This window comes from Saccoglossus kowalevskii, chromosome 17 (genome assembly GCF_978046115.1).
Source record: "Saccoglossus kowalevskii chromosome 17, keSacKowa6.1, whole genome shotgun sequence".
NCBI classification, from domain to species: domain Eukaryota; kingdom Metazoa; phylum Hemichordata; class Enteropneusta; family Harrimaniidae; genus Saccoglossus; species Saccoglossus kowalevskii.
Window position 1 is genome coordinate 21,840,422 of NC_140657.1, and position 19,217 is coordinate 21,859,638.

At 36.4% G+C, this 19,217-nt stretch overlaps 1 long non-coding RNA gene across 1 annotated transcript; it reads left to right on the forward strand.

The window, feature by feature from the left end:
- The first annotated feature begins 8,846 nt into the window (after positions 1–8,846).
- Positions 8,847–9,614, forward strand: LOC144355798 (uncharacterized). Its single transcript, XR_013421300.2, has 2 exons — positions 8,847–8,935; positions 9,429–9,614. It is a non-coding gene; the product is annotated as an uncharacterized LOC144355798 (long non-coding RNA).
- Positions 9,615–19,217: the final 9,603 nt, after the last annotated feature.

Below are 19,217 nucleotides of genomic sequence, written 5' to 3' on the forward strand. Positions count from 1 at the left end.
AAAACAGACTGTCAATGACAGATTTTAAGTTAAAAATTAACGATTTATATTTGTGCAAGCGGCCCGATCACTTTATATTTCATTGACAGAGTTTTATTTGCTCATCTGAATATTTTTGTAGGATAAAAAAAGAACACTGCATGTGGCAATTTCCTTGTTAGACCCTGTTGCACGAAGTCCGGAACAATGTTTTTGTGTTTGTTCCGTTCATACGTTCACCGTTCATGCATTTGTCTGACATCATTTCATGAGCATGCCTGAACCCATGTTGTTTAAATTTGCCACACAAATAATTAAAGCAGATGGGAGATATATCTATTGGTTTTTCGTCCTGTTAACCTTTAACCTGACATCAATTGTTTCTCGGTTCTAGGGATGCACCGAGACCGTCGACATCACTTACCCTCCGTTGGTGTGTGGCTTACTGATTTACGTCAATGTTGATTCAAAATAGCGGACTGGCGGCCATTTTTTTGTATTAGTTTTCCAGCTATTTGATACCATGATTTATTCCTATTTGTAAAAAACAAAAAAAAAAACGGCTGACAGTTCTACAGTATTATTTTTTAACAGTAAAAGGTTGTTTCAATCGACTATAAACAAACATTTTGCGAACGTGTGATACCTCTTCATTCACCTCTTCAGATACTTGTGCGACGGTAAAACAAAGTATCGTAGCGTTACCGCCACGCTGTTTGCATTCTTGGGAGAACACTGCTATTACGCTTATGTTTAAAATAAATACAATAAATATTAGTTGCACTGGGCTCCCAGCAGTTTGTTTGTGGCAATGGAGTTGTAATAACGTAATAAAGTATTACAGTAGTTGCTATTAATACAAATATATCATGTCGGGTTTCATTGTATTTGTTTATAGCTGGGTATTTTAATTAATTAATTAGCAAAACTATTAAAATCAATGAATACTGAAATGAAATGAATTTAAACAGATGACACACTGGCTGCACATATTGGTAAAGCCTATACGTACATGAACCTTACATACAAGGTATCAAATCAATTGCAATGGTCGTTTTTAGGTTGAAGTCATAAAATACATTTTTACTCAACATGACAAAACTATTGGTTTAAAAATATCGTCACACAAACCAAATATAAAAGCAATTGCGGGCAGTTTTCAAGAAAACGATGAAAATGTAATTGGACGGACAGACAATAATAAACAGCTCTGCTCTGTAATCTTCGATGACCTAAACCAGTCATTGGTGTGTCAAGTGATGAGCATTTAAATATTCATGAACAAATGCCAAAGCGTACAATGTACATTTTATATGCATGTAAATTAACACAATTAGTGCTGTGCACGAGAAAAAACGGTATGCTGATTCATTCAAATTTATCGCATTGTAGGATATAACGGCACACTGTTGGTCATTCTTTTAAATTACACTCGTGCTCGCGCAATTTTTTGATCTGATACCCAACAATTTCATTTAAATAAAAAAAATCTTCATGAATTCCTTATGAATACGTTCCATTTTTTTTATTATAAATGCTGCTTGGGAGACTACACCAAAGATCAATATTCGTGAGATGTACAGATGTAAAACACAACATACGCCATATTATATAAACGTAAATACAATTTCTGAGTAAAACGAACAAACAAACAAACGCATCCCTCCAACACCTAAATTTCACGTGAGGAAATCCCTTTGCATGAGTGAGGTGGTCTGTTAACAAAGCAGGTAGCAAGGCAGTGTTTGAGCAATGTAGTTATATTAAGAAGATGGTGTGTTCACTGTTAACCACTGTTGTTTAACTGTGTCATTCTATTACTTCAGTTCTGCCAAAATTGTATTTGAAGCTGTGTTCTGTGTGTTTGGCGGATTGGTTTTGTGAATATCTCGAAAAGTATCTTGTATAGTTGAACACGACGTTGATGCACAGAATTGGATGTCGTTCTGTAAAACTGTAACTCTTGTCTATTCTACAATATTCTTGTTTTTGTAATTTGTCTAATGATCAATGTGCCGCTGAATATTCATATTTGTCTGTTATGGTTGTGTTATACTTTGGAATGAAATCTGCAGCAAGGTCATTCCCCTGTCAGCACGACAAAGGCACGACTGTTCATACATGTGTTTGTTTTTTGCCGCACATTTAACATATGAAGTGGTTGTCGGAAGTCATTTGTTGTTTGTATTTGGGTCTGATGAGCGGGTATCAACAATATTATTTTTTAAAACTTCGATTTCTCATTGCAGGAAACTGGTGGAATTACATCACTAGCAATTTCGTGTGAAAGTGTTTACTTTGTATAGCTGTAACTTTTGCTATTTTCAAATTCTGACTTTCGGTTTATCGGTGTTTGTTGCTCTGGTAATCTTGATTTTATTTATTCATAGAAATTTTGGTTGTGGCCATTAACAGGCAGGACGACAACCTAACGCACCGACCATCGTCCATAAATAACTTTACTTCCAAAAATAACAGGGAGTGATATTTTCTTTATCTTGCGATGCAGTAATTTCGAGGTAATACAAACCTGCCTTTGCCAGCAAGGTCTTATCTAAAATTAAAGCTGTCGACCCAAACTGTCGGCATTCATAGTAATGTTACTGTCTATGGATTTGGCGGCAAGAGCATGTAGTTCAAGACAGTGACAGATCCGAGGGCACCCCTCCCCCCTCAACGCATGACCATTCATATCATCTGGATTCACGCTCCGTACATGTTAAGCGAAGCTTCCCCATCCCCAATGCATTGTGCTGAATCCGCCACTGGTTCAAGAAGCACTCTTAGTCTGTGTTCTCAGACTATTAATGTCATTCGAAGTTCGGAAATGTATAGCTATACTATATAAGTTTCCATAAATGGAGTAATCAAATTGTTATTCACTGGATGCATCCTGGTCAACACTGAACTTATCCCAGGTAAAACTATGTCCAGTCATTGTAATTCAAATACAAGCAACTCAACCCCCAACTGAGGCCACACATAAAAACATTGAACAAACAATTACCATCACCTGCCTCACGAACTGGCAAACAAGAATCATACTTGCAATATTTGTTCAATATTATCTCGTCACATCCACTGCCAAAGCCGCTACTAATACAATTGTAGTAAAATGAGAATATAATTGGTTGGTGTAGGAATAAATAAAACCATCAAACATTCTAATTGTTGATTCATGCAGACCATGCATAAAAAAAGAAAGAAAAAAAAAGTGATGTTAAATGAAATCTTCATTATTTTATTTATTTCGTAACTGTCAATATGACAATATAATTCCTCAATAACTGCATTGTATTCTTTATTGTCTTGATGTAAGTATGGTAAATTATTTTACATTTCCAGGCTAATTTAAATTGACTTTTACATTCCTTTAACATAATGATTATGTTTATCTAAGTTCCATAAACCAAATCTTACCTTCTTGTAAATTTCTTTTGTAGTCTCTCATTGTAATTTTTTCTTGCTCTAATTAAACCCTTCTCCACTCTCGAAGTACAGAATTTGTACTTCTAGTGTTCAGATCATGAATGACACTATGAATTGTATGGTGCACAGTGTCAGGTGATAATTTATTGTATTTCCTACCAATGCAAATTAATGAAAGTTTTCTTCACAATTCCCATTTTTTTATATTTTCATGAACAAACATTGTACAAAATATGAGGGGGTGTATTTCATACGTTTTTCGCCATATGTGGTTACTACGCTTAACAGTAGGACGTGGTTTCTCATAGAATAACATTTTTCTTTTACGTGCCCCGTGTCGTTTGTACCGCCTACAAAAAACTCAGTTACGCATATGACCTCTTTTTGTCGGGCTTCATTGTGTCAGTTTCCAACGCTACGATACAGAGTAAACAAGCGGCAAGATGGCGCTGACCCCCTGACCTCGGTCACGTGTGACGTGACGTGAAGAAAATATATGAGGTCACGGGGCTTTCCTTGACCTAGATTTCTCTCTCCGTCATTGGCTGAATCGCAGATTAATGCCTGCAGTTCAAAGTAGTCATTTTGACTGACCGGAGTATATGGCGGGTATGAGCTATGTGAATAGGCGGGTTGAAAACCCTCTGCCTAAATTCGAAAGTTTACAGAGTAATAACCAGCAGTATATCAAGTATCATACATCGTGATATAGATGATTACATGGACAACAATGTTTTATTTATTTCTAGGAATGAGACATTTAACCTAACACGCAATAAGCATTTATATTGCCGTTTAGTATTTTAGTTAAACGTAAATCACTTCGACGAGAGTGGACACCTGTACAATAAACAAATGAAATCTGAATCTATATGCTGCGTGGAATGGCGCCTTCTTCGATATCAGCCGCGCTGGTGAAGCAGTCGACAGGCATTATAATTAACGCGTGTCTGTGTACAGGGTACCGGGTATACAGTGTGTACGTACAATGTATATGATAATTTACTTAACACAAATTTTGAATTGATTATCTTATCTCAGTTTGAAATTTGGTGTGATGACACACACATACTGGCGCGTACACTGATTACTAGAACATTCTAATAAAATCACTATTATGATAACCCGGTCAATGGTTATTCTCGCCGTGGTAAGAAGAACATTGAGGCTAATGCTTGTAGTAGCTGATAGTGTAATTGATCGCCCATCAAATACAAAAGAATTCGTGGACTTTTCGGTAGAGACTATAGACGCGTTTACAGAAAATGTTGAACATACCTTAAATACCCGACGATGTTGTAATAGTGGACAATTTCAGCACGTTGACATTGATTTATTTTCATGTTGGCAGTGACAGACCGCGTTCTGAAGGGTTCACTCCAAAGCAAATTAAATTGTTACTTTTTTATGTCACTTTTAAATTTTTGGTAAATATTGATCAGTAACAAGGTTACTGAGGTGTGAAAACGTATCAGAGCTCAGAAATATATAATTGCATAGTGCTGCCCGGTCTCAATTTCACGTGTCATAACGTTTTGTTGTTGTAACCAGTCACTAAAACAGTGTTGTAAGGAACTGATATATAAATGAAGCTTGTAACACAACTCGATTGAAATCGATTGGATTTTGGGAGGGTTGTGTTCTTGAAAAAGTTGTTATCAACTCTTCTTCAACAAGTCATGGTTAAGCTAAAATACTATAATTCCCATTGTTTTAATTGTGACTATCTGACATCCAGAATCTTGTCCTGATACACTTTTATTCCAAAGCTATGTTGAGTGAGTGGGTTGGTTGTTTGTAAAATATCTACTCTTATCAATTGTTTTAAAGACAATTTCGTCTCAAGCGATGTTTAAATATTACATTTTGACATGCTTGGAGGGAAATGTTTTGAACTGCGTTGGCAACCACTCTCCAGATTGGTTCAAATGAATCATGGGTATTGATGCCTTGAAAACCACTAACTATTCTCATCAATTTTTCTGGTGTAAGGTTTTCGGTTCGTAAATTAAGCATATGTAACATTAGAGATATACGAGTTTGCTTGAATTCCACCAAATTATTTATCAACGCTGTTTTAGTGAACTTATCCGTTACTTCGTTGACCCGTAGAATTTGCCACAAGAAATGACGGGGAAAAGCGTACAAATCCAGTTTATTACAATCTCCCAGACCTTTAATTTGATACAGTTAATAACCGTTAATGAGCTTTGCTGAGACACTTGACCACTTTTGTTTTCCATAGTCATAGCAATTTAGTCTAATACCCAGTAGCTGCGTAATTTATATCTTGGAGACATCTCCATGCACTCCACCCCGGTATTTTCCACTTCACTAAAACCGCAGTTAAATGATCGATGGAGGTGCTCCTTTTGATGTTTCTTCCGCGTTCAAACATCTGGTTCTATTTATCGCCTCAGTCACGTGCTTACTCTGTTTACATACTTGTTTAAACAGGTTATCGTTAAATTTCATAATATGGTAAACTGAATCAACCATTTTTCAGCACCGCATTGTGTTTTACATTTTCATATTTCTTGATTTTTCCACAATCAAGTGGTCGTCTAGAGTGAATGGAAATAAGTTTTCCCTTTCTATTGATAAAGTCAGTCAAAAACATACCGGGCTCTTTCGAAAGCCACGTCAAGCTGATTTCTGTTATAGTCGTATCTTTTGTGTGGCCCTTATATATTCGAATAGGTACAGCGAAGACAAAGGTTTAATGACCTGTCGTCTTTTTTACCAAAATTAATTTAATCGTTTCCAATGTTTTACCTCACCAGTTTCGCTGAAATGTCCCCATGTAAGTTTCTCGCACAATAACAACCTTTCTCTATCAATGTTCTCGCTTATGTAATCTCTCTCGCTAGGTTTGACACCATGCATTGGGACGGTGAAATTATTGTACTGTTCGTTGTTGACACCGATCTTCCACGCTCAATCAAAATCAGATTTTACATCAATGAGCGAGGATAGTTTCATAATATCTAGCTTTTCTTTTGAACGATACTTTATACCGATTGATTTAATATCGTAATTATAAACCTTGCCATTGGTAGATTCCCTAATTAATCGTGCAATTTTGTGAATAACTCCATTTCACAATTTTCAAACTTGAAACACGGTCTCAACATGAGATTGCGCTGTTTAGCCTGGTTAACCCCTTCTCATGTCGAATAAAATACGTTATTCTTCGTTATTTCAATTGTATTTTCTGTTAGTTTTGCTTAAATGGCATGTTTGGTCGGTTCAAATGCACCCAGTTCTCTACTCATTATGAATGTAACTATACTGTGAGGGCTAAATAATATGGGTTTTTCTAGTTTGGTGACGGTTCGTCATTTGTAAGGATTTATTTATGTCCCAGGCAATATCTACCCATCTTCTTCTGATGTAGTTGTCTTACTTTGTCCGTGATAGAGTATGTTCGGCACTGAAAATGGATACAACTAACGTCTTTCAGTTTTCACAATGACTCAATTAATTGTGTAATTGTCCGTACCACTGTAACTATCACGAAATATTTTTTCTAGAAAGCGTTTAGTGCTTTCCAATCTGTTGAGTGTATTTTCAATAGAATTCGGATCGCCGGTCTCTCTGTCGATTGTCTTGGTGAAGGATGGGTGGTTACACTACCAATTAATTTGGGTGATGTTCTCCCAGTTAGTGTCGCCATTGGTGTAGCAGTTAATGTGTCGATGATGGCGTATGTTGTATTTGATTAGTGTTTAACATAATATCATTTACCTTACTCGCTGGTGATTGTGGGTGTGTCGCTGTAAGGTAAATTTGCTTGTTGTCGCAGGTTTGGTCACATCCATTCAACAGTCGGCGGCCTCAACTGTGACTTTTCAAACAATTATAAAATAAAAGTGTCTGTCGAGAGTATTTGGTAGTAATGATAATACAGTTAAAATTTCTTACAATTCTCAATATTGAAAGTCATTACTTTCATCCATTCATAAATTTGGCGGTGATGCAATGGGATTCATTACACTGCTTTGCGTTTCCAGTAAAACAATGAACTGTCGTATATAGAAGGACAGGCATTGAATCACCTAACTTTGCGCCATCGGCTCAGTAGTTTTTTTTTTCCGTTTAATTGAAATGCATACAAACAATTCATGTTCTTCCATTCACTTCATGGATGCATTCATTTCATCATTATTTACATTGGCAAAGAGACTACTACAAATCAGGACACTTTACCCGTTTTCAACAAAGAACCAATGGAAGTATTCAATAGTTGCACATTCATGTGTGAATACTTTAGGTATGTATACTGTTTGAAACAGTATTTAACAATATAGATTGAAATTTACTCATTTATTTAACAAAATATTATTCGTTAGTTTTAGATATTTTTGAGTCAATAATTTGGCTAAGCTAATCATTTAATGTTCGGAAGTAGAACCAGTAAGTAATATTTGCGTAATTCACAACAATCACATGGTATGCGCCACCACTTTTCAAGCTAGTCTTCTTTACCTGGTCAGTTACTGCAATACTACATTAATCTCCGTTATTATGGCCACGAATAGCTTATTGTGAACGACGTCTGCGATATTTTTAACTGGTTAAATGTATCGAGGGTAATAGGTTCCGACAAAAACCTAAAATGCCCTACATGATTTCATTGATTGTCAAAAGAACACCTCCCTCAAAACACAATCATTTCTAATGTTTCATGGTTAAAAAAACCAAAAACATTACAAATGTGTAAACAAACAAAATCAAAAATCTTTAAACACAGTGAGGGTAAAAAGTGATAACTGAACATTCACAATATCTACAATTCATAATTTATATATATATCAGCATCATCATATAAACACATTTTGTTCACCAAGTTTTCTTAATTCATTATTGCATTCAACCCAGATATTACAAAGCGTACAATAGCTTACTATTCGCTTAATTTCCGGATAAATAATTGAATGGATGTTCTACTCAAAATACGTTTGTCGGTTTATATTTTGTTTTTGTGTTGATGTTAAGCTATTTATATTGATGTTTTTTTCAACTTGTCAGTCTTATTTTTATAAGTACATTTCAATCTTTCCTTTGCCATTCACGGTGCGAGATTATAGTTTCCTTGTCCATACAGTACGTGTACACATCTCTAGTAACAGCGTTCTTTGTCCGATCCAATAACTGTGTACCTTCGATATTTTCTGTTGCTTTGCGTTAGAGATGGAAAATGAACTGGTAATAACTGCCGTAGGTAGGTACCATTCAAATGAAGAAACGTAGCAGTTTAATTTAATGTTTAATTAAACATGTATTGATTCTGGGTTTTACCAAAATAAAATGCGTTTGTATACTACAATTACATAAAAGGCGCCTGATTTAAATATACATACATTGATGTGCAGAACTGTTTTATGTCTTTCAAATTGTCGCCTTGATAACCAATCTGATTAAAATCTGATGTAGTGTACGGGCTTTTGCACACATGATGACGTCCCGGGCAGAGTCAGGTGGCAAACACACTCAAATAAGCGACCGGGAAAAACACGGCTTTTCTGTAAGTTTATGATTGTCAAATGCAACTTAAGTCATTTTTTTATGTTTATATTGTGGCTCGAATGGTTCGAGTTTAGATCGTTATTTTGCGTAGTTATTCTGGAAGTGACGATTTTGTTTCCACCGGACTGAACACCGGTGTCATTTTTCAGTCGCTTGCCCTGGAGACGGGGGTGATGTTTTGTTGACGATCGGGCCAAAATCTCCTACGGTATTGAAGCCGTAGCTGTAAATATTCATCGAAATGTATCAACATTTTGTACATTATACAATAATTCTTTATTAAAGTAATTGAGCTGATTTGGACTGGAATAAAATATTTTTTATTTGGAACACATCGCAATTGATCATGAAATATTTTTTGCTCAAATTTTCTGCGTCAATGCCGTGAGCCGGTGACCGTTATACTATTTAAAATCAGTTTGCATTGTTGTTTACTATAGCTGTTTACAGTAAATCATTACGATTTACTTATTTTTTTGCTTCCATTCTAGATAAGTATGCTCAGTGTTTGATGTAAAATTGAAGCGATGACTGAATAAACGAACCTTGGATGACGAAGATGTATCAGGAAGTTTACACATTTGTTGGTGAAAAAAAAGTGAAAAAAATATTCAATGTAATGACAAAAATTGTAAAATGCTGTGGAATTTCTTTTGTAAATAAAAATATACTAGTAATTTTATATTAATGGTTTATTCAAGTGGGCAAAATATAATGTACAGACAGATTTCCCGTAGAGTATCGCTACACTGAAAAGTATGCAACCGACAGCCTGTATAAAGGGGGGGGGGCTGTGATCGGCTGTTACTTCCGGGAGATTGGAACGGGACTTACACAGGCGTCGTATCAGATGTATGTAGGGCGGAATTAAAGCAAATCACAAAAGCCCGTACACTACATCAGGTTGCTTAATAACATACTTGTGATGATCTCGTACGAATGAATTATTCAGTAATGTCTGGATATTGTTGGCACAGTGTTGATGATTAATTTTTTCATGGATTGCTATAATGTTTTGTTGTCTGGTATTTGAAGTTCTGAACTTGTTTTAGGTCAAGGAACGCTCAAATTGACCCCTCTAACGGAAAATATGGATATCTGGTGGTGGCTTTATGCAGACAGTCACATATGTTATTGCGTACTGTGTATTCTGAATAGGAATCTGTATACTCGCCATAACTATGGGACACTTTGAAACAGTGTTAATCAGTTTCTTGTAACATGGCTCTCGTTTTGATTAATTAAGATAAATAGTATCAGATGAATGCGATAACGCCTTTTTCTAATGACTTTAATGGAACAGGCTTTCATTTTACATCTTTGCAGTAAATCCCGGGCTTTGATTATTTTGGCTATTAACTTATTTTAATTTGATTTTTTATTACTTTTGTATTAATGCCTTTTTATTTAATTATTTTACTTTGATTTTGATTTTTTTTTTATTCTGCCCGACATACATCTGACCTGATGTCTATCAACGAGACCCACTATCGACGAAGTCACAGACCTCCTTCTATAGCACACAAGATGACGTCCCGAGTCAGGTGGCAAACACACTCAGAACAATCAGCACAATCACTAGATTCATCCTGGTGATCAGGTGACAATAAACACATGCCACTGCAAACAAACAAAAATCCCTGGAAAATGTAGGTCTTAACCCGCAATTTAATAGAAAGCGACTTGTACCAAACTGACTACATATAACGCATTGAACAAACAATTATAATCACCTGACAAACGAGAATCATACTTACCATATTTATCCAACATCTTCTTTGATGCCACGTCCACGTCCACATCTCCATGTCTCGGGTGCAATACATAGGGGTATAGCTCTTGTCACAAGTCACAAGTGAACCACATCCTATAGCTTATTTTAGTCGAGTGAAGGAACCAGGAAAACTAAAATGACCGAGCACCATCATACAAGACGAGCAAAATGTTTCCTTCCATTTCTTCACAATGGCTCTTCTTCCATTACCATAAAATTAAACTGAACAAATGCCACAAAGCCTTTCCACCTGCTGTCTAGGGCTAAGTTTCTGCTGACGACCAATCATGCTCAATAATATTGTACAGCACAAGACAACTGAGCGTTAAGTATAGAGTATATGATAGCTATGCATAGCTGCTCATTATGATCTGAATGTTTTCGTTGAGGTGTCTTTTATAACATACTTCCTCTAATGTGATTGGTTGGCTATATTAAATGTATACTAATGATTCGTTGAGGTGTCTTTTATAACATACTTCCTCTAATGTGATTGGTTGGCTATATTAAATGTATACTAATGATTCGTTGAGGTGTCTTTTATAACATACTTCCTCTAATGTGATTGGTTGGCTATATTAAATGTATACTAATGATTCGTTGAGGTGTCTTTTATAACATACTTCCTCTAATTTGATTGGTTGGCTATATTAAATGTATACTAATGAGAAAATAATTTGTTGGTGCATGAATAAAACCATCAAACGTACTGAATGTTGATTCATGCATTTAAAAAGAAAAGAAAAAAGATGTTAAAGTCTTCATTATTTATTTATTCGTTAACTGTTGATGAATCTCATTTTCAAATATGACAATATAATTCCGCAATAACTGCATTTTATTCTTCATGGACTTGCTGTAAGTATGGTCAATTATTTTACGTTTCTTTGTTGATTTACATTGACTTTTACTTGTCTGTACATGTACACACATTTTTTAGTCATGAGGATTCTGTTTATACAAGTTCTTTACTTTATCATATAAACCAAATCTACCCTTTCTCAGTTTGCCTTCCTTTATTTAAAATTTTGAAGATTTCTGTCTCTTTGCAAGTCATTGTAAATACGTTCTTGATCTAATGACTTAATTAACATTTTTGAAGAGCAGAATTTGCACTCCAAGTTTTCAGATTATGAATTGCACCATGAATTGCACGGCGCACAGCTTCAGTTTTTTGTATGGTTGTCATTAACATTTGTTCAATAAGGTACATATTCAGCTCAGTGTGGTGTAGTAAAATTAGTTATTGCATTCACCGCGTTTCCAACCAGTGCCAACAAATGAATGATTTCTGCACATGTTTCCAGTTACCACTATATCATTTTATAATTTCCACAATACTTCTTGAAAGCCTTCTTGTATTGCATCTGACAATATCGAATCATTGGCAAAGTTACTCCATAGATCCTCTTACCTTCCCAGGAAACATAAACTGTCCGTCACTGGCAATGGTCACCATCTCATTGATTGAAGTAGCAACGTCTTTGAAGGAATCTTTAATTGTATCATAGCATTCCGTTCCGTTAATACAGACTATTGTATGATATCCATGTTTCTTTTATTTACAGCATCTGCATGCCAACAACATGGAAATAAATGTACGACTTGGAAGCAAGCAACAGACAAATGCATTTAAGTCATATTTATTAAACCATACCTTGAGCGCTTTCAAAATGACAACTTGTCATGGTCATTTCGTGGTAGGCCTCATTCGAAATAAAGAACTATTGAAAAAACGTTGCAGTCTAAATTACTCATCAATTTCTCACTGGCAGCAATGTCGGGAACAAAATTGTTCGTTAAACTATCAAGTAGAATTTTTCCTCCACAGTATTTGCCACAATTAAAAACGACATCGGAATTTGCATCAGATGTTGCTGTGAGGTTTTTAACTCTAACCCAAAACTTTTCATAAACCAGAGTGAAACTACCATTTTAGATTTCAGTGTTTTCAATTTTCACTTCTGTTTCTTTTTTATAGCACCCAGTTGTCTCCTATCACACAAATCCTTTTCTTGTACTGTGTCTATATACTGTTCCAGATATTTGTTTTTCAACAGCATTCTATGGCATTTTGCGAGTGCATCGCGTTCAGGTTCTTGAATTCTGTTCAGATATTGTTGTAGTTAGAATTCTGTAAATGTCGATACGATTTCACGAGCTTCAGATTTGTTGGCTGTATTCTTGATGGCTGACAGTGCTTTCTCAACTTTCTGGCCTTTTGTTCTTATAGAGAACCAAGACAAATAGATTCTTTGTTCAGACAAACTGCATGATACAATAAGGCTACATACAGAGGTTATTAGCACACTCCTCCAATGTCTTCCACTTCAAATACAATGCAAAAGAGCACATCTGAGCTGTCTTGTGTGGAACTGTTTTGAAGGAGTCACACCTTTAAATCAACAGGCTTATCCCATAAACCCGGCAAGGAAACACATACTTGGTGATCGGATTGATAAACTAAAGTGAAACGTGTCATTGAACCGGCACATTTGGCTTATTCATCTCCAATTTGTTTAAGTAGAAAGAGCATGTTAGGTCAGAGAATATGAATATATTGTCTGTATGGCAGAGAATATGAAGAAATGGAAAATCTAAATTTGGATTCATTCAATTACACGCACCAACACAGACATGTGATTTGGTTCATTTTGCGAATGGCAATCTATTGTTACGCAAACCGATATGAATATCGCCTTGTTCATCGACTGGTATATACCGTATTTGGCTTTGTTTGGATATCAACTTGATCTCATTACCTACTTGCACCTACTTGCAAAGAGAGACCTGTAAATTAGTGAAGAAAAACTTAGATGATTTCACAGAGGCTATGATCAAACGATAACAATATCCACTCTCATCCAATTGAATTTAATAATGGCTTGGTATATCTATTTCAACCAAACTCCATTACTAATTTGGGCCATTTAAAATTGAGCAATTATTACTAAATAACAGAGCACAATTAATAAATGTCAATACCAACAAGCGGTTAAAACATTTAGTGCATGTCAACCGAATGCGTTTGGCTTTTGCGCGTTCTTCATGTGATGAAAATAGCAATGACGGGAGCTCAGAATTGAAATCAGCCGAAGCAAGCGATAACAATACCGACAATGATTTATCAATTTCAGAAGATGAAAGTGCTGACAATTCAGCAGAGAATGGATACTATAATATTGAAAAAGTATTGAGAGGCCATAAGCGTAACCGCCAAATCGAATATTTATGCAAATGGGATCAGTTACCCAATTACTAAAACAACTTAGTTCCTGAACAAGATCTCAATGAATTTGCTAAAAAGTATATTGTTAACCACCCAGTTCCTATTACAGACACCACGAGTGTTTCCCGTAACCATCTAAATTTTCTTAATAGCATTTTTTGTCTCATGGATATCAATTAATAGATTAACACAAACGAACCAACATATGTTACAATACCATGACCATCTTTTGTTTCAACTAGATATATCATGTACATGCTAAATGGTTCCCAAGCAAAATACATATTATAAATATGCATTGATCACCTGAGCCCCAAATGAAATCACCACCTCGACACTACCTTTTTTTTCATGCAAGGTATGGCATTTCTAGATTTGTGTTAACATGCAGATAATGGCATCGGTTACCAGTTCCTGTGTGCGAACTGTTTTGCCATCGGCTACACAAGATGCGTGATATACGCGTAGGTCGTTTTTTCAAGCAATCCTCTTGCATAAATACCATGGATTCAATATTGCGTTATAGAACGCAAATCCTACAGGTTTCTGAGATGACGATTTTTATAAATATATATAGTCCAGTCAATATATGCCAAGACCTAGAACAAACTGCAACAGAAAGTCTGTTTGCATAAAATAGACAACCAACCTCCCCTAAACATCATATCAAAAATGTAGAAAAATGTAGGCAGTGGAAAATTGCTAATTTGCATATATTCAAAATGGCCACAAAATTAGGCAAATTTACACCAGAATAAGTAGATAGCTTCGCATTATTAATTTAATTTTGACATGTGTACAGTCACGTGGATGTGGTGATACATTTTTTACACAATTATAGGATGAGTGCCTTGATAAATGATGTCAATTTACTAAAATAGCCGCCATTTTGAATAGAACATACCGGAAACAGAACAGCGCCACCATTAAGTATTCACTCGCTCATATACATCAAATTACATTCTAGCATAACACGTAATAACGTAAACATGGTGATGTTTTAAATAAATGTAATCATATATTCATGAACTAGACTTGTCTTACACATAAAAGGAATATGAGTATGAGAATGACAATAATGAATTAATTTCAACCAATCATCAATGATAGCAATTGTGCTCAACAAATATTAGGTAAAACAAACAGTCATATTATCTCTAATCGTGCAAGTGTGTTATCACAACGTATTTACATCAATACATGCTCACAACCAGTTCTTATTGGATTATATGTCTTCTTCATTAACAATGTTATTTGTAGAAACAGTTGAGTTTGTACAGCTAACACCCTTACATTCGCCACATGCAAAGGAACATTCTAGACCATGGTTCTTGCAAGTGCATCTTCTGGTATGACAATCTGATTTGCAGTTACATTTAATCATCTTTAGAAGATACTCTGGAGCAGCTGCCAAATCAGTTGTTTTCGCTTCATAATGATCTTCGACTTTAACCCATCCACAGTCATGAGGATTTAAGTTGTCACAGTTTCCTATCCATTGCTGAATTTGAAAATAAACACGAGCACCGTGATAGCGAGCAGCAGCAGCTGTTGGTAGAATATTCTGAACCTGTACTGTATTGATACTAGTATATACTTTTGCACAAAATCGCCTGTATCACAGTTTATCCAACCCCTCTCTTGGATCACCACCATACAAAGAACATAGAGCTCTCTCACCAGCTACATATATTTCTTCCATAGATGATTCTCTAGTAAATACATAAGCCTGCTTTTTGTAATCAGGGTCACTCCTTAATTTTCGTAGTGCTACTCCTTTTCCAATGCCAAATAACCGTGACGTTGTATCGCATCCAAAAATAGCATGGACAAATGGCAACAACTGGCACATCTCAGGTCCTAGTACATTCTTAAGCCAATTTATATTCCATACTCTTGATTTCTTTGATGTCTGTCTACCTTCTGTTCTAAAAATAATAGGGAAAGTCTTTACATTAGCATGTACACACAGTAGGACTAACAGATCTGTATCTTCTCCTATGAGAGTAGTGGCACATTTGGTGGCCGAGGATATTGCTGTCTGAGCAATAAGTAAGTCAGCATCCTCTTCTGCATGGATTGTTTTGAAGCCATCTTCCTGCAATTTTTCACTGAGCATGTTGATGAACTTCTTCATGTTTTGGCAGTTTGATAAGAAGGTTTCCTTCTTGGTCTTAATTGGCATGCTTCCAACAAAGTTCACTCGAGCACCCACAATGCCCTTTGAACGACGCACATGTGTACTATCTTTAGTAGAAGGTCCTGCTCCATATCCATCAAAGACAATAGTGGCGTTGGTATACTTTCGATGCACGTAATCTACATAACTTGTGCAGATGGAATCAAAGAGTTGCTCTCGCTTGCATGGAATGCGTTGGATTAGTGATCCACCATCGAGCACATATTCATTTCTGTCTCTTCTGGTATAGGCATATCAATTCCCCTACCAATTGTCCAAATAGCATCAGCAAGTTGTGGTTTGTTTGCCTCTCGGAGGACACCAAAATGGTCAAATAAGGATAGTGGGTAATTACAAAGCTCATACTTGAATATTTCTTCAACATTATCAGTCACATTTGGTGCAACTGATATCAAACGCTGAAAAAGCAGCTGAGGGTGAATCTCTATGGAATCACCTGCACATTTTATAGATTTTTTCTGGACCATTGTAACTAGTTGCTGCTTCTTTTTGAACGTATAATCTTGGACGTTATTTCCCACCATTGACTGCAAAATGTTGTATTCAACTTCCTTTGCATTATTTGCATTCACAGTAGTATCAGCTGTTACACCATTAGCAATGTTTCGCAGAGATGCATCTGGACAAAATGGGTTGCGTTCTTGAAGAAATTCGAGCATGTTACATGTGTCCTTGTAGTCTTTGTTTTGTCGAGCTGCAGTTGTGTCTTTATGTTGTTCATTGGTCAAATAATTAACATCTGTGAGGTCTTGCATTGCAGAATTAATGTCCGCGCATGCTGGCATGGACAGTAACCATTGTGTACGCTGAGAGTCAGCCATTCCACGACCCCTGGTCAATCCACCTGTTGTTTTCATGCTTCTCATGAGCACCTGCTCAATTACAAGGTCAGATGACAATCCAGCCCAATACCTATTACTCCGCCGAATGACATAGTAACCATTTCTGAACAAATCCACGACATCTGGATGTTTAGATTCAATCTGAAGCATTTGCTGTAAATAAATGTGGACAGATTTGGCATATAAATTATGCCCAGTAGCAGCATAATATGGCAGCATGTCTTTGAGTGACTGTAGGTGAAGGCTCCAGATTCCTGTCCGCTCTGCTTTAATAAATTGTCGTAGAAGATCAACCATATCCATATACTGTAACCATAGGTGTGCTGTTGGTTGAATGGACAGTTCTTTCTTTTTGTCATCTATCCTTTGCTTAATTTCATCAAGTAGACTTTCTGAGCAGACATTATCCACCGTTATCTCTCCACTCATAAGCTTATCATAGAGATCTACTGTGCTTTGGAGTTCTCTCTGTTGTTCAATCCCAATTGGAGCAGCATCACCTGGGTGGAGACTGTACCTTTCAATTGGTTCATTTTGTGCCTGATTCACGACCAATGTAGCTTCATCTCCAGTGACTTCCTGCTCTATATCTTCAGTATTATGTTTATTAGGTAGACATACACCAAATGTGTCTGCTGTAACAAGCATATGTCCTCTCACTGCTCTTGCTACAGCTTTGCCACTCAGCATGTGCCCAATAGTGTTTGGAGCATACACAACTTCTAGCACTTCCTCAAGACCTGATCCAGACATCACATTGCCAATGCATCCCAGAAAACTCATTTCTGCATGGAATCCACCTAGTCGCAATATTAGTGAATGAAGTCCACTACTTCGTGGTTCTTTGTCAATGATTATCTGGGCTTTCCACCACAATGGCTGATCAAATGTGAGAATTGGCTTCACTTGTTGACGTCTACATTCTGATTCCACAAATTTGAGTGCAGACGCAACTCATATCGTTAGGATCCATATCTATCATTGGTAATAATGTGATTGATGACATTCCTGGATACATCCCCTGATGAACAGTGTGCATCATTCCTGACCAGTTCGGCCTTGGTGAACGGATTGGCCACACCACTTTACAAAAAAGGTCTACCTTCCATGTTTTGTCTTTTTCCCTAAGTTCTTGTAATGCTTCATACATCAAGGTAATCCTACTGTTACTGGCCTTGTAATAGTGTATGTCAACCATTCCTAAATTAGCTACTTCTACTGCGGTTGTAGACAGCCTTGGTACAGGTTTGTGTACGTTGCTTCAAGGTGTGGCAGTTGCAATAATACCCATCCCATGGAATGTGTTCTGACCATCAAGTGTATGGTCCGCATTGTCTGCAATATATTGCACAAAGTGTCCAAGTGTAACACCAGGAATATCTGTTCCTTGTGATTCTGCTGCACTCATCTCAAACCTCTTCACTTCGGAATAAGATGAGCAAAACCCATGGCTATGCAGTGAATCAATGGCGAACTTGGATCCAAAATGGTGATGCATTTGAACTGCTATACCAATTTGTAGAGGTGCAATAATAAATCTTGGTCGTGCGGCTTGACTAATAGCTTGACCAATTGAAGCAATCTTTAATTCAGCATTCTTCTCACTAAATATTGTCTCCAGAAAAATGTGTAGTGTATCAGGTATAAAATCAATGTTCTTTTCCAAAGACGCGATATCATCAGGAGTGGGGTATATCATTTTGGATGCATTCCTATTTTTGATATCACTCCTAATTAGTTGGGCGGCAACCTTAACTATTCAAATTTTCTCAGATTCAGCATCTGAACATTTAGGCATTCCATAAAAATCATGTAGGATAGTTGATGCAGTTGTCTTGAATGTAACTATATCAGACTTTCCACTGACATTAGCAATGACGATGTTTTCACCAAAGTGCTCTTCTAATTTTGCTTTCATGTATTTAACTGTGTAAGGATCTTGGATGCAGCAACTCTTCATTTTATTCACAAGATCGTGAATAGTTATCTGCTCATAATCATTTTCCTTCAAATAATTTGCCACCTCAGGAAACGCTTCTTCCCTTGTCTTGTCAATTGGTCTGCCTGTGGTGTGCTCTTTACTTCGACCTGACTGGTACATCAGTGGTATTTCCTTTCTTGTTCTGAAGTTTGTACTGCAAATCTGATGATAAACTGCATCTGCAGCCATGAGGTCATGAACAAAGGCAATTCTCCCATGAACCTTCTTAGCCCAACTATCACCACGCTCATTAC